This window comes from Coturnix japonica, unplaced genomic scaffold (genome assembly GCF_054131305.1).
Source record: "Coturnix japonica strain WE unplaced genomic scaffold, WE-NBRP24 Scf160, whole genome shotgun sequence".
Taxonomy (NCBI): Eukaryota; Metazoa; Chordata; class Aves; order Galliformes; family Phasianidae; genus Coturnix; species Coturnix japonica.
Window position 1 is genome coordinate 27,830 of NW_028189063.1, and position 12,709 is coordinate 40,538.

General features: G+C 57.8%; 1 pseudogene across 1 annotated transcript; it reads right to left on the reverse strand.

Moving 5' to 3' along the window:
* Positions 1–16: 16 nt before the first annotated feature.
* LOC146751050 (forkhead box protein P3-like) lies at positions 17–12,665 on the reverse strand (annotated as a pseudogene). The gene is made up of 7 exons (XR_014941954.1): positions 12,542–12,665; positions 11,655–11,730; positions 8,332–8,400; positions 7,971–8,240; positions 7,295–7,396; positions 4,473–4,594; positions 17–140 (listed from the first exon to the last, which is right to left on the reverse strand). The product of XR_014941954.1 is annotated as a forkhead box protein P3-like (transcript).
* Between the last annotated feature and the right edge of the window lie 44 nt (positions 12,666–12,709).

Consider the following 12,709-nt stretch of genomic DNA (forward strand, 5'->3'; position numbering starts at 1 on the left):
GGGGTTGTGTTCTAATTTGGGGGGGGGGTGCAATCTGTGCCCCCCCCCCCCCTCATTTGAAGCCCCCCCCTTCCTCTTTTTGGGGGGGTTTGGGGTCTTCTCAGCTGCGTGGGGGTAGAAAACACTTGAGGTCACAGTCCCTGTGGGTGAATGGGGGGAATGGGGGTCATTAGGGAGACCCTGTTATATTGGGGGGGGGGGATTTGAGGGTCTGGGGGGGCTTTATGGGGTGCTGGGGGGGATATTGGGGTGCTGGGGGGGCTTTATGGGGTGCGGGGGGGATATTGGGGTGTTGGGGGGCTTTATGGGGTGCTGGGGGGATTTATGGGGTGCTGGGGGGGCTCTATGGGGTGCAGGGGGGGATATTGGGGTGCTGGGGGGCTTTATGGGGTGCTGGGGGGGATATTGGGGTGCTGGGGGGCATTTGGGGTGCTGGGTGGGGTTGGGGGTCTCAGCATCAGGGTAATTGTGGGGTTTAATGGTGGGATTGGGGGGCATTGAGGAGCCCCCATTATTTGGGGGGGTATTTGGGGGTCTGGGGGGGCTTTATGGGGTGTTGGGGGGGATATTGGGTGCTGGGGGGATATTGGGGTGCTGGGGGGATATTGAGTTGCTGGGGGGCCTTTATATGGTCTGGGGGGTATATTGGGGTGCTGGGGGGGGGCTTTATGGGGTGCTGGGGGGATATTGGAGTGCTGGGGGGATATTGGGGTGCTGGGGGGGATGTTGGGGTGCTGGGGGGGATATTGGGTTCTGGGGGGGCTTTATGGGGTGCTGGGGGGATATTGAGGTGCTGGGAGGGGATATTGGGATGCTGGGATGATATTGGGGTGCTGGGGGGGCTTTATGGGGTACTGGGGAGGGATATTGGTTGCCTGGGGGGATATTGGGGTGCTGGGGGGATATTGGGGTGCTGGGAGGGGTTGGGGGTCTCAGCATCAGGGTAATTGTAGGGTTTAAGGGTGGGAGTGGGGGGCATTGAGGAGCCCCAATTATTTGGAGGGGGGATTCTGGGGTCTGGGGGGGCTTTATGGGGTTGCTGGGGGGGTTGGGGGTCCCAGCATCAGGGTAATTGTGGGGTTTAAGGGTGGGATTGGGGGGCATTGAGGAGCCCCCATTATTTGGGGGGGGGTATTTGTGGGTCTGGGGGGGCTTTATGGGGTTCTGGGGGGATATTGGGGTGCTGGGGGGTGTTGGGGGTCTCAGCATCAGGGTAATTGTGGGGTTTAAGGGTGGGAATGGGGGGCATTGAGGAGCCCCCATTATTTGGGGGGGGTATTTGTGGGGTCTGTGGGGGCTCTATGGGGTGCTGGGGAGGGATATTGGGGTGCTGGGGGGATATTGGGGTGCTGGGAGGGGTTGGGGGTCTCAGGATCAGGGTAATTGTGGGGTTTAAGGGTGTGATTGGGGGCATTGAGGAGCCCCCATTATTTGGGGAGGGTCTGGGGGGGCTTTATGGGGTGCTGGGGGGGATATTGGGGTGCTGGGGGGCCTTTATATGGTCTGGGGGGGATACTGGGGTGCTGGGGGGGATATTGAGGTGCTGGGGGGATATTGGGGTGCTGGGGGGGCTTTATGGGGTGCTGGGAGGTGTTGGGGGTCTCAGCATCAGGGTAATTGTGAGGTTTAAGGGTGGGAATGGGGGGCATTGAGGAGCCCCCATTATTTGGGGGGGGGGATTCTGGGGTCTGGGGGGGCTTTATGGGGTGCTGGGGGGGCTCTATGGGGTGCAGGGGGGGATATTGGGGTGCTGGGGGGCTTTATGGGGTGCTGGGGGGATATTGGGGTGCTGGGGGGGGCATTTGGGGTGCTGGGTGGGGTTGGGGGTCCCAGCATCAGGGTAATTGTGGGGTTTAAGTGTGGGATTGGGGGGCATTGAGGAGCCCCCATTATTTGGGGGGGGGGATTCTGGGGTCTGGGGGGGCTTTATGGGGTGCTGGGGGGGCTCTATGGGGTGCAGGGGGGGATATTGGGGTGCTGGGGGGCTTTATGGGGTGCTGGGGGGATATTGGGGTGCTGGGGGGGGCATTTGGGGGTCCCAGCATCAGGGTAATTGTGGGGTTTAAGGGTGGGATTGGGGGGCATTGAAGAGCCCCCGTTATTTGGGGGGGGGGATTCTGGGGTCTGGGGGGGCTTTATGGGGTGCTGGGGGGATATTGGGGTGCTGGGGGGGCTTTATGAGATGCTGGGGGGCATTTGGGGTTCTGGGGGGGGTTGGGGGTCCCAGCATCAGGGTAATTGTGGGGTTTAAGGGTGGGATTGGGGGCATTGAGGAGCCCCCATTATTTGGGGGGGGTCTGGGGTGGCTTTATGGGGTTCTGGGGGTCTTTATGGGTTCTGGGGGGGATCTTGGGGTTCTGCGGAGATATTGGGGTGCTGGGGGGGGCATTTGGGGTGCTGGGGGGTGTTGGGGGTCCCAGCATCATGGTAATTGTGGGGTTTAAGGGTGGGAATGGGGGGCACTGAGGAGCCCCCATTATTTGGGGGGGGTCTGGGGGGGCTTTATGGGGTGCTGGGGGGATATTGGGGTGCTGGGGAGGCTTTATGGGGTGCTGGGGTGGATATTGGGGTGCTGGGGGGGATATTGGGGTGCTGGGGGGGCTTTATAGGGTGCTGAGGGGGATATTGGGGTGCTGGGGGGGCTTTATGGGGTGCTAGGGGGGATATTGGGGTGCTGGAGGGGTTTATGGGGTGCTGGGGGGGGGGCATTTCTGGTGCTGGGGGGGGTTGGTGGTCCCAGCATCAGGGTAATTGTGGGGTTTAAGGGTGGGATTGGGGGGCATTGAGGAGCCCCCATTATTTGGGGGGGGTCTGGGGGGGCTTTATGGGGTGCTGGGGGGGATATTGGGGTGCTGGGGGGGCTCTATGGGGTGCTGGGGGGGATATTGGGGTGCTGGGGGGGATATTGGGGTGCTGGGTGGGGTTGTGGGTCCCAGCATCAGGGTAATTGTGGGGTTTAAGGGTGGGACTGGGGGGCATTGAGGAGCCCCCATTATTTGGGGGGGGTCTGGGGGGGCTTTATGGGGTGCTGGGGGGGATGTTGGGGTGCTGGGGAGGCTTTATGGGGTGCTGGGGTGGATATTGGGGTGCTGGGGGGGATATTGGGGTGCTGGGGGGGCTTTATAGGGTGCTGAGGGGGATATTGGGGTGCTGGGGAGCTTTATGGGGTGCTAGGGGGGATATTGGGGTGCTGGGGGGATATTGGGGTGCTGAGGGGGTTGGGGTCCCAGCATCAGGCTAATTATGGGGTTTAAGGGTGGGATTGGGGACCATTGAGGAGCCCCCATTATTTTGGGGGGGGGGGTTATTTGTGGGTCTGGGGGGGCTTTATGGGGTGCTGGGGGGGATATTGGGGTGCTGGGGGGATATTGGGTGCTGGGGGGGCTTTATAGGGTGCTGGGGGGATATTGGGGTGCTGGGGGGATATTGGGGTGCTGGGGATATTGGGGTGCTGGGGGGGATATTGGGGTCCTGGGGGGGCTTTATGGGGGCTGGGGGGGGGTTGGGGGTCTCAGCATCAGGGTAATTGTGGGGTTTAAGGGTGGGACTGGGGGGCATTGAGGAGCCCCCATTATTTGGGGGGTTCTGGGGGGCTTTATGGGGTTCTGGGGGGGATATTGGGGTGCTGGGGGGGGTTGGGGATCCCAGCATCAGGGTAATTGTGGGGTTTAAGGGTGGGAATGGGGGCAATGAGGAGCCCCATTATTTGGGGGGGGGGATTTGGGGTCTGGGTGGGATATTGGGGTTCTGGGGGGCTCTATGGGGTGCTGGGGGGGCTTTATAGGGTGCTGAGGGGGATATTGGGGTGCTGGGGGGCTTTATGGGGTGCTAGGGGGGATATTGGGGGGCTGGGGGGGGGTTGGGGGTCTCAGCATCAGGGTAATTGTGGGGTTTAAGGGTGGGACTGTGGGACATTGAGGAGCCCCTGTTATGTTGGGGGGGTGATTTGAGGGTCTGGAGGGGATATTGGGGTGCTGGGAGGTGTTGGGGGTCTCAGCATCAAGGTAATTGTGGGGTTTAAGGGTGGGAATGGGAGGCATTGAGGAGCCCCCATTATTTGGGGGGGGGGGATATTGGGGTCTGGGGGGGCTTTATGGGGTGCTGGGGGGATATTGGGGTGCTGGGGTGGATATTGGGGTGCTGGGGGGGATATTGGGGTGCTGGGGGGGCTTTATAGGGTGCTGGGGGGATATTGGGGTGCTGGGTGGGGTTGGGGGGTCCCAGCATCATGGTAATTGTGGGGTTTAAGGGTGGGACTGTGGGGCATTGAGGAGCCCCCATTATTTTGGGGGGGTATTTGGGGGTCTGGGGGGGCTTTATGGGGTGCTGGGGGGGGCAGAAAGCACTCGAGGTCCCAGCATCAGGGTAATTGTGGGGTTTAAGGGTGGGGGGATTGGGGGGCATTGAGGAGCCCCCATTATTTGATGGTCTGGGGGGTCTTTATGGGGTTCTGGGGGGGGATTTGGGGTTACCTGGGGTAGCGTTGTCCCCTCTTCCTCCTGAACTCGGCCTCATCCACCGTCCATACGGCCCCGCGGACGTTCTCCACCCGCACAAAGCACTTGTGTAGGCTCAGGTTGTGCCGGACGGCGTTCTATGGGGGGGGGCACCCCAAAAATATAAGGGGTTTGGGGGGGGGGGTCCCCAATTTCCTTCCCCCCCTCCCCCCCCATCCACCCCCAAGGTGCTTTGAGTGGGGTTTGGTGGTCACTGGGGGGGGATGTTGGGGGGGGGGGTTGGTTTTTATATTGGGGGGGGTTGGTTTTATGTTGGGGGGGGTTATTGGGGTCCTCCCCCCTTTCTCTAGTGCTGTATTTGGGGTTTGGGGGGGGATAATCCCATCTCAAGAAGAGGTTTGGGGTCCCACATTCACTATATGGGAAGGGGGGGGTTATGGGAGGGGTTGTGCCTGCCCCCCCCCCCCCTTATGGTGGGGTTTAGGGGGCGGGGGGGGGGAGGGACAGGGATCATAAGAAGAGATTTTAGGGTCCCAACCCCCCCTCGCCCCCCATCCCAATGTCCTATATAGGATTTAGGGCTCCCAGCTCTATGAGATGGCGGATTTTGGGGGGGGGGGCGGGGGGGTTCTTGGGGTCTTTTGTCCTTTGGGGGGGGGGAGGGGGAAGGGGTGGGAGTGGGGTCTCGTGAGGGGGAGGAAAGGGGGGGATTTGGGGTCTCGTGGTGGGAGGGAAGGGGAGGATATAGGGTCCCGAGGGGGGGGGAGAGGGAAGGGAGGGGTTTGGGGTCTTGGGGGAAGGATTGGGGGTCTTAGGGTTGGGTTTGGGGTCTTGGGGGTTTGGGGTCTTGGGGGAGGGTTTGGGGTCTTGGGGGGTGATTAGGGTATTGGGGGGTTTGGAGTCTTGGGGGGAGTTGGGGTCATGGGGGGGGGACTTGGGGTCTTAAGGGGGGGGGTTGGGTTCTTGGGGCGGGGGTTGGTGTCTTGGGGGGAGATTGGGGGTCTTAGGGTTGGGTTGGGGGTCTTGGGGAAGGATTGGGGGGTCTTGGGAGGGGGTTGGGGTCTTGGGGGGGGGTTGGGGGCCTTGGGGAGGGGGTTGGTGTCTTAGGGGGGGTCTGGGGTCTCGTGGGGGGGAGCGAAGGGGGGGGTTGGGGTCTTAGGGTTGGGTGGGGGGTCTTGGGGGGTTTGGGGTCTTGGAGGGTTGGGGTCTTGGGGAATGGTTGGGGGTTCTTGGGGGGGGGTTGGGATCTAGGGGAGGGGTTGGGGTCACGGGGGGGGAGAGGGAAGAGGAGGATTTGGGGTCTCATGGGGGGGAGAAGGAAGGGGGGCATTTGGGGAATTGGGGGATTGGGGGTCTTAGGGTTGGGTTGGGGTCTTGGGGGGTTTGGGGTCTTAGGGGAGGGTTTGGGGTCTTGGGGGGGATTGGGGGGTCTTAGGGTTGGGTTGGGGGTCTTGGGGGGTTTGGGGTCTTAGGGGAGGGTTTGGGGTCTTGGGGGGGATTGGGGGTCTTAGGGTTGGGTTGGGGTCTTGGGGGGTTTGGGGTCTTGGGGGAGTGTTTGGGGTCTTGGGGGAGGGTTTGGGGTCTTGGGGGGGTTTGGGGGTCTTGGGGGGGCATTGGGGTCATGTGGGGGGGACTTGGGGTCTTAAGGGGGGGGGGTTCTTGGGGCGGGGGGTTGGGGTCTTGGGGTGGGATTAGGGTATTGGGGGGGGTTGGAGGTCATGGGGGGGGACTTGGGGTCTTAAGGGGGGGGTTTTGGGGTCTTGGGGGCTTTGGGGTCTTGGGGAGGGGTTGGGGGTCTTAGGGTTGGGTTGGGGGTCTTGGTGGGTTTGGGGTCTTGGGGGGGTTTGGGGTCTTAGGGTTGGGTTGGGGGTCTTGGGGGGTTTGGGATCTTGGGGGTGTTTGGGGTCTTAGGGTTGGGTTGGGGTCTTGGGGGGTTTGGGGTCTTAGGGTTGGGGTCTTGAGGGGTTTGGGGGTCTTGGGGGGCGTTGGGGTCATGTGAGGGGGGACTTGGGGTCTTAAAGGGGGGGGGTTGGGTCTTGGGGTGGGGCTGGGGGTCTTGCGGGGGGATTAGGGTATTGGGGGGTTTGGGGGTCTTGGGGGGGGGTTGTGGGTCTTCGGGGGTTGGGGGTCTTGGGGGATTAGGGTAATGGGGGGGTTTGGGGGGTTTGGGGGGGGGTTGGGATCATGGGGTGGGGACTTGGGGTCTTAAGTTGGGGGGTTGGGTTCTTGGGGCAGGGGGTTGGGGTCTTAGGGGTTTGGGGTCTTGGGGGGCGGGTTTGTGGTCTTGGGGGGGGATTGGGGGTCTTAGGGTTGTGTTGGGAGTCTTGGGGGGTTTGGGGTCTTAGGGCGGGGGGTTAGGGTCTTGTGGGGGGAGTTGGGGTCTTAGGGGGGGGTTGGGGTCTAGGGGAGGGGCTGGGGGTCTTGGGGGGGGGGTTGTTGTCTTGGGGAGGGTTGGGGTCTTGGGGAAGGGTTGGGGGTCTTGGGGAGGGGTTGGGGGGTCTTAGGGGGTTTGGGGTCTTGAGGGAGGGGACTTGGGGTCTTAAGGGGGGGGGTTGGGTTCTTGGGGCGGGGGGTTGGGGTCTTGGGGGGGGATTAGGGTATTGGGGGGGGTTGGGGGTCATGGGGGGGACTTGGGGTCTTAAGGGGGGGGGGTTGGGGTCTTGGGGGGTTTGGGGTCTTGGGGGGGTTTGGGGTGTTGGGGAGTGGTTGGGGGGCCTTGGGGAGGGTCGACTTGGGGTCTTAATGGGGGTTTTGGGTTCTTGGGGTGGAGGGTTGTTGTCTTAGGGGGTGTTGGGGTCTTAGAGGGGGGTCGGGGTCTTTTTGGGGGGGGTCCCCACCTTCCACGTGGCGGTGTTATGGCGGAAGTACCCGAACATCCGGCTGAACCAATGGTAGATCTCCCCCAGGGTGCGCTGCCGCTGGGGGGACTCCAGGATGGCCTGAATTGGGGGGGGGGCGTTAATGGAGGGGAGGGGGGGGGGGTCGGGTCATTAATGGAGGGGGGGCACAGAGGGGATTTGGTGGCAATTTGGGGGGTGGGGAGGTCATTAATGGGGGATCTGGGGGGGCACGGAGGGGATTGGGGGGGGGGGTTGGGTCATTAATGGGGGGGGGGCACGGAGGGGATAAGGGGGCAATTTGGGGGGGTTGGGGTCATTAATGGGGGGCATGGAGGGGGTTTGGGGCAATCTGGGGGGGTTGGGGTCATTATTGGAGGGTCTGGGGGGGCACAGAGGGGATTGGGGGGGTTGGGTCATTAATGGGGGGGGGCACAGAGGGGGTTTGAGGGACAATTTGGGGTGGGGGGGGTCATTATAGGATTTGGGGGGGGTCATTATAGTATTTGGGGGGGTCATTATAGGATTTGGGGGGGTCATTATAGGATTTGGGGGGGGGTCATTATAGGATTTGGGGGGGTTCATTATAGGATTTGGGGGGGTCATTATAGGATTTGGGGGGGTCATTATAGGATTTGGGGGGGGGTCATTATAGGATTTTGGGGGGGTCACTCACCCATCGGATGAGCATGGCGTAGGTATAGGGGGGCGGGTGGTGCTGAGCCGATAATACTCCAGTTCTTTTAGTTTGGGGGGGGGGGTCAATCAGAATTGACCCCTCCCCAATTTTAGGGACCCCCCCCCCCAAAGTTCCTAATCCCACTGTTCTCTTACCTGAGCAGATCCCACCGTGATCCCAAAGATGCTCCGGTTGGGGGGGGGGCAGGCTGGGGGGGGGCTCGGGGTCTTCCCCCCATATGGAGGTTTGGCTTTTCCCTTGGGGGGCCTTATAGGGTGGGGGGGGGGCATCAAGATAAAGGGGATTTGGGGGTCCCTGTTTTGGGGTGCCCCCCCCCCCCGCCCCTTTATCTCCTTACCATATTGGGGGGGGGTCTCCGGATGAGCTGGGCCTGCAGTAACCCCAAGCGGTGCCGCTCCCGGGCCAGCTTATGGGGGGGGGGATGTTATAGGGTGTGTGGGGTGGGGGGATTGGGGTTTAGGGTTTGGGATTAGGGTTATGGTTGGGTTTAGGATTGAGGGTCAGTTTTAGGGTCAGATTTAGGGTTGGGTTTAGGCTTTAGGGTCAGGTTTAGGGTCAGGTTTAGGATCACGTTTAGGGTCAGGCTTAGGGTCAGGTTTAGGGTTGGATTTAGGCTTTAGGGTCAGGTTTAGGGTCAGGTTTAGGGTTGGATTTAGGCTTTAGGCTTTAGGGTCAGGTTTAGGCTTTAGGGTCAGTTTTAGGGTCAGGTTTAGGGTCAGGGTCAGGGTCAGGTTTCGGGTTGGATTTAGGATTTAAGGTCAGGTTTAGGGTTGGATTTAGGGTCCAGTTTAGGGTTGGGTTTAGGATTTAGGGTCAGGTTTAGGGTTGGACTTAGGCCTTAAGGTCAGATTTAGGGTTGGATTTAGGGTTTAGGGTCTGGTTTAGGGTCAGGTTTATGCTTTAGGGTCAGGTTTAGGGTTTAGGGTTGGATTTAAGGTCAGGTTTAGGGCTGGATTTAGGCTTTAGGGTCAGGATCAGGTTTAGGGTTGGATTTAGGGTTTAGGATCAGGTTTCGGGTTAAATTTAGGTCAGATTTTGGGTTGGATTTAGGATTTAGGGTCAGTTTTTGAGGTGGGTTTAGGGTTAGATTTAGGGTTTAGGGTCAGGGTCAGGTTTAGGATCAGGTTTAGGTTTAGGGTCGGGTTTAGGGTTTAGGGCCAGGTTTAGGGTCAGGTTTAGGGTTCGATTTAAGATCTAGGGTCAGGTTTAGGGTCAGTTTTAGGGTCAGGTTTAGGATCAGGTTTAGGGTTGGATTTAGGCTTTAGGGTCAGGTTTAGGACTTAGTGTCAGGTTTAGGGTCAGGTTTAGGGTTGGATTTAGGCTTTAGGGTCAGGTTTAGGATTTAGGGTCACATTTAGGGTCAGGTTTAGGATTGGATTTAGGCTTTAGGGTCAGGTTTAGGGTCAGGTTTAGGCTTTAGGGTCAGGGTCAGGGTCAGGTTTCGGGTTGGATTTAGGATTTAAGGTCAGGTTTAGGGTTGGATTTTGGGTCCAGTTTAGGGTTGTGTTTGGGATTTAGGGTCAGGTTTAGGGTTGGACTTAGGCCTTAAGGTCAGATTTAGGGTTGGATTTTGGGTTTAGGGTCTGGTTTAGGGGTCAGGTTTAGGATTTAGGGTCAGGTTTAGGGTTTAGGGTTGGATTTAAGGTCAGGTTTAGGGCTGGATTTAGGCTTTAGGGTCAGGGTCAGGTTTAGGGTTGGATTTAGGGTTTAGGGTCAGTTTTTGAGATGGGTTTAGGGTTAGATTTGGGGTTTAGGGTCAGGGTCAGGTTTAGGGTTGGATTTAGGCTTTAGGTCAGGTTTTGGGTCAGGTTTAGGGTTGGGTTTAGAGTTTAGGGTCAGGTTTAGGGTTGGGTTTAGGGTTTAGGGTCAGGTTTAGGCTTTAGGGTCAGTTTTAGGGTTGAGTTTAGGGTCAGGGTCAGGTTTCAGGTTGGATTTAGGATTTAAGGTCAGGTATAGGGTTGGATTTAGGGTTTAGGGTCAGTTTTTGGGTTTAGGGTCAGCGTCAGGTTTAGGTTTAGGATCACGTTTAGGGTCATGTTTAGGATCAGGTTTAGGGTTGGATTTAGGCTTTAGGGTCAGGTTTAGGATTTAGGGTCACATTTAGGGTCAGGGTCAGGGTCAGGTTTCGGGTTGGATTTAGGATTTAAGGTCAGGTTTAGGGTTGAATTTAGGGTCACGTTTAGGGTTGGGTTTAGGATTTAGGGTCAGGTTTAGGGTTAGACTTAGGCCTTAAGGTCAGATTTAGGGTTGGATTTAGGGTTTAGGGTCAGGTTTAGGGTCAGGTTTAGGGTTTAGGGGTTGGATTTAAGGTTTAGGGTTTAGGGCTGGATTTAGGGTTTAGGTCAGGTTTTTGAGATGGGTTTAGGGTTAGATTTAGGGTTTAGGGTCAGGGTCAGGTTTAGGGTTGGATTTAGGCTTTAGGGTCAGGTTTAGGACTTAGGGTCAGGTTTAGGGTCAGGTTTAGGGTTGGGTTTAGGATCAGGTTTGGGTTTAGGGTCTGGTTTAGGGCCAGGGTCATGTTTAGGATCAGGTTTAGGGTTGGATTTAGGCTTTAGGGTCAGGCTTAGGATCAGGTTTAGGGTTGAATTTAGGCTTTAGGGTCAGGTTTAGGGTTGAATTTAGGCTTTAGGGTCAGGTTTAGCGTCAGGTTTAGGCTTTAGGGTCAGGGTCAGGGTCAGGTTTCGGGTTGGATTTAGGATTTAAGGTCAGGTTTAGGGTTGGATTTAGGGTCCAGTTTAGGGTTGGGTTTAGGATTTAGGGTCAGGTTTAGGGTTGGACTTAGGCCTTAAGGTCAGATTTAGGGTTGGATTTAGGGTTTAGGGTCTGGTTTAGGGTCAGGTTTAGGATTTAGGGTCAGGTTTAGGGTTTAGGGTTGGATTTAAGGTCAGGTTTAGGGCTGGATTTAGGCTTTAGGGTCAGGATCAGGTTTAGGGTTGGATTTAGTGTTTAGGATCAGGTTTCCGGTTAAATTTAGGTCAGATTTTGGGTTGGATTTAGGATTTAGGGTCAGTTTTTGAGGTGGGTTTAGGGTTAGATTTAGGGTTTAGGGTCAGGGTCAGGTTTAGGATCAGGTTTAGGGTTCGATTTAAGATCTAGGGTCAGGTTTAGGGTCAGTTTTAGGGTTGGATTTAGGCTTTAGGGTCAGGTTGAGGCTTTAGGGTCACATTTAGGGTCAGGTTTAGGTTGGATTTAGGCTTTAGGGTCAGGTTTAGGGTCAGGTCAGTTTAGGGTCAGGTTTAGGGTCAGGTTGAGGCTTTAGGGTGACATTTAGGGTCAAGTTTAGGATTTAGGGTCAGGTTTAGGGTCAGGTTTAGTATTTAGGTCACATTTAGGGTCGTGTTGAGGCTTTAGGGTCACATTTAGGGTCAGGTTTAGGGTCACATTTAGGGTGACATTTAGGGTCAGGTTTAGGATTTAGGGTGACATTTAGGGTCAGATTTAGGGTCAGGTTTAGGGTCACATTTAGGGTCAGGTTTAGGGTCACATTTAGGGTGACATTTAGGGTCAGGTTTAGGGTCAGGTTTAGGATTTTGGGTGACATTTAGGGTCAGGTTTAGGGTCACATTTAGGGTCACATTTAGGGTCAGGTTTAGGGTCAGGTTTAGGGTCAGATTTAGGGTCAGGTTTAGGGTCACGCTGAGGCTTTAGGGCTGTGCTCACCTGCTGCTCCAGCTCCTGGATCCGCTCCAGCTGCCGCAGACACTGCGCCACCTCCCCCAGCTCACAGCGGGGGGGTCTGCAATGGGGGGGGACCCCAAATATCACCTTAATGGGACCCCCCCCAAATGGGGTCTGTGACCCCCCCCCCCAAATAGGGTCTGTTTGTGAGCCCCCCCCCCCAATTGGGGTCTGTTTGTGACCCCCCCCCCTCCCAAATGGGGTCTGTTTGTGACACCCCCCGCCCCAGTGGGGTCTGTTTGTGACCCCCCCCCAAATGGGGTTTGTTTGTGACCCCCCCCCTCCCCAAATGGGGTCTGTTTGTGACCACCCCCCAAATGGGGTCTGTTTGTGACCACCCCCCAAATAGGGTCTGTTTGTGACCCCCCTCCCCAAATGGGGTCTGTTTATGACCCACCCCCCCAAATGGGGTCTGTTTGTGACCACCCCCCAAATGGGGTCTGTTTGTGACCCCCCCCCCCAAATGGGGTCTGTTTGTGACCCCCCCCCCCATTTGGGGTCTGTTTGTGACCCCCCACCCCCCAAATAGGGTCTGTTTGTGACCCCCCTCCCCAAATGGGGTTTGTTTGTGACCCCCCCCTCCCCAAATGGGGTCTGTTTGTGACCCCCCCCTTCAAATGGGGTCTGTTTGTGACACCCCCTCCCCAAATGGGGTCTGTTTGTGACCCCCCCCCCCAATGGGGGTCTGTTTGTGACCCCCCCAAATAGGGTCTGTTTGTGACCCCCCCCCCAAATGGGGTCTGCTTGTGACCCCCCCCCCCAAATGGGGTCTGCTTGTGACCCCCCCTCCCAAATGGGGTCTGTTTGTGACCCCCCCCCCAATTGGGGTCTGTTTGTGACCCCCCCCCCATTTGGGGTCTGTTCCTCACCTGGGGAGCTGCGGGGCAGCGCTGGGGGGGGGGTCTCCCCCTGTACAAGGGGGGGGGATGAAGGGGCTCCTCTTTCACGTCCTGGGGGGTCTTTGGGGCTCCATTCGTAGTTGGGGAGACCTGAAAGGGGGGTTTTTATATGGGGGGGGGACGACGGGACCCCCTTGT